Source organism: Crocodylus porosus, unplaced genomic scaffold (genome assembly GCF_001723895.1).
Source record: "Crocodylus porosus isolate Cpor-Errol unplaced genomic scaffold, CroPor_comp1, whole genome shotgun sequence".
In the NCBI taxonomy this organism is placed as follows: domain Eukaryota; kingdom Metazoa; phylum Chordata; order Crocodylia; family Crocodylidae; genus Crocodylus; species Crocodylus porosus.
In genome coordinates, this window is record NW_017728951.1 from 20,941,122 (window position 1) to 20,944,131 (window position 3,010).

The 3,010-nt window shown below is 37.6% G+C and overlaps 1 protein-coding gene across 2 annotated transcripts in view; it reads right to left on the reverse strand.

The window, feature by feature from the left end:
- Positions 1 to 2,787, reverse strand: part of ADD3 (adducin 3) — a 168,035-nt gene extending 165,248 nt beyond the window's left edge. Inside the window, exon 1 of one of the 2 annotated variants that reach the window (XM_019555788.1) lies at positions 2,665 to 2,787. The gene's annotated coding sequence lies outside the window, so the exon portion shown is untranslated. Of the gene's footprint in view, positions 1 to 2,642 lie in introns of both variants that reach the window. The other variant, XM_019555787.1, reaches the window with a different exon arrangement.
- Positions 2,788 to 3,010: the final 223 nt, after the last annotated feature.

Consider the following 3,010-nt stretch of genomic DNA (forward strand, 5'->3'; position numbering starts at 1 on the left):
GGTCATTTGACCCCAGTACTCTTTCCTGCCATGGCAGGGGGTCGGACTAGATGATCTGCTCAGGTCCCTTCCGACCCTAGAAACTATGCCATGCTCTATCAGAGGAAATAACAATGATCCGTTAGAGACAGAGACATCAGCTTTGAGCTGAAATGTTAATAAATCTTGCCAAGTCCTAATAATTCCCTTACAGTCATTTGCTACGTTCCACAGAAGCCATATGCAAAGACTGGCAAAGGGGACCATCTGGAAGAATTAAAGTGCGAATCATCTCCTGTGTAGATACACATTTGTGTGTCTGACTTGTTTAAACTTTCAGATATATGATGATCATCACAAGTGGCCAGGTTTTGGTGCATTTGTGCATAAATTAATTTTTCAAAATGTTTCCATTCTGTAGGAGAAAAGATATTTTAAAAAGGAATAACAAAACCTGTAGCACCATTTTACGGACTTTAATAAATGACTAATTAGACCAAAATTTCTGTAGCCAAGTATTGTGTTGCCATTCTAGGAGTCCTTTTGTCATCATCATCGACTGAATTTTTTTAAATATGAGAAGAAAGATCATCACAATTAAAAACCCAGAAAAATACTGGATATTTAAAAACATTGTCTTAATTTCTCATCTGCTGTCTACATTACTGTCTGTTTATAGACTGCCAATATTCTGATAAAAGGTGAATTTTTAGAATATTAGCAAACACATTAGCATTCTACTATAGGCAGCACAACTGTACTTTAACCATACTCGGTCAACGTGAATATTTCAAAATACCTAATTTACACTACAGTGCAAAGGTCCAGGGACTGGAAACTGTCAAAGGCATTCAGTTTTGACTTTCCTTTGTTACTGTTGAAAGCAGGGAGCCTCCTACCATTCACCTGGGTATAAGAGGTTTAGGCCAGCATCTCTGAATATCCCACCCTGTGTATTTATACAATGCCCATTCCAGTCACCTCTAAAACTAGTACTATTTTGAAAAATCAAAATCTGTTCATTTAAAATGTATTTGAAGTTTAAGTTTCGATATATGGTAATGGTATCATGTTGAAAATAACTGTCCTGCCATATGGTTTTGCTTACTGCCTGAGGACTTTTGTGAAAGTAAATCTCTTTGCTGCTGTCTTGAGGCTGTCTCGTGGATAAAAGGGGGAACACTATTTGTGATGCCACCAATACAGCAATTCAACAATGACTAAAATATGGTATGCTTTCTAATTTAAGAATCAGAGACAATCTTAATAATTATGATAAGGGTTGTCACAGTCTTTTCCATAGTGAAGATCATATCCTAATAAAAGCATTTTCCTGGACCCCTCTCCTTCCATTCATAATTGTCTGGATCATCTTCCCATCTATTTACAATCATATACCTCCCCTGTGAAAGCTACAGCAATCATTTACAGGAAAAGTTGTAGTGGGAAGGAAAGCACGTCACTTTAAATGCAATAGAGCAGTTGTAAAAGAAGAGAGCTGGTAACATGGCCATTCAGCTTTCGGTAGACCACCATCAAATACTTCTGAGACCACAGGTCAGCCTGAGATAAGATTTCAGTGAGTAATTAGGAATAAAATTTTTTAAAAAGTTGTTTTTACATGAAGAGCAATGGCTGGGTCTTACTTAGCAAAGTTCATAAATTGACAGAAAGATGCATATTTCTTCCCTTATTAAAAAAAAACAAACGACCTCATAAAATACTTGAAAACCCAAGAACTTCCCCATAATGCACAGCAAATTTCGGGAAAATGAATAATGGCAAAGAGCCAAATATTGTCTTGAGGCACACAACATCCCATTATTATGTCACTGAGAGATCGATTGTGAATCTGGGGTCAGAGCTCAGCTGAAAATGCCTCAAACAAGAACACTGCGTCACGACACTTTTTACCATGGACGTTCCAAGAGAATGCCACATACATGGGATGTAAGAAAAAGCAGAAGCGATGCCTCTCATACAAATAGTAACATGCCATGCATCACAAATTACTAAATAAGCCAACACCATCAGTTGAAATCACTAAGATATTTCCGGAGCAGCTATATTGTGGTATCTTAGCATCAGGTTTTATACATATATTCAGATCTCAAATTAGTGATGTGTGTCATGTTTCAGGGCTATTTTTGAGTGTTTAGCTATGCTGACTGTAAAGTCCTTAAGGCAGGTACCAATCTTTTCTCCTGCTCTGTACAGTGCCAAGAGCATTAGCAATACATCACAATGAATTATAATCAGAACCTGACCAATTTCCAATCAGTCTTCTTCTTCAATGTCCAATTAGTCATATTTTCTATCTAATATTTTGCCATTTAGCATGGCAAAAAGGCTGAAAAAAGAACTCAAAACTGAAAGTTAACAAAGCTATTCTAGAGGATTTACTGCTGCCAATGTGTAGGACAACTTCAGATTAAGAATACAATTTTTTTTCCTGGTAAAACATGCCTTGGGACAAGCACATTTTCGATACAAACACACTCAAGTCACAGGAGTTTTGCCCAACGAAAGCAAGTGTCAATCTGAGTGATGATTTCATGAGTTTGGCATCTTGACAATAACGGTGCTGTGCAATTTTTAAGAGTACCACCAGCTACAACATTCTTAACAGCAATAGTTCTTTTAAACCAAATGTTTCTCTTTACCTGTTTCTTGGCATTAACCCACCATTTTTCCTTTGGAGTCTCTTCCCCATCTCTGTGTCCCCCTTCTCCCTGTTCAGCTCTTCTCTTTAAGTTACCGTTTCTTTTAAGACTTCCCTTTCAATCAGATAGATCCTGCTGGCATGAGTTGTCTGCCGTATTCATTTCTCTAGACTCTAGCCTTATGTTGCATTGCCTTGGCAACAAGATTTAGCAGCAAGGCACCAGCCTTGAACTTGTCAGAGTCAGTAACAATGTGCACCCAGCATGTATTACTTTGCAGCACATCAGGTTGCTATGACAACTACTAACAATAAAACTCATCTCCCTGGTTTAAATACAGTAACTTTTACAGTTTGTTTCCTTGCTGT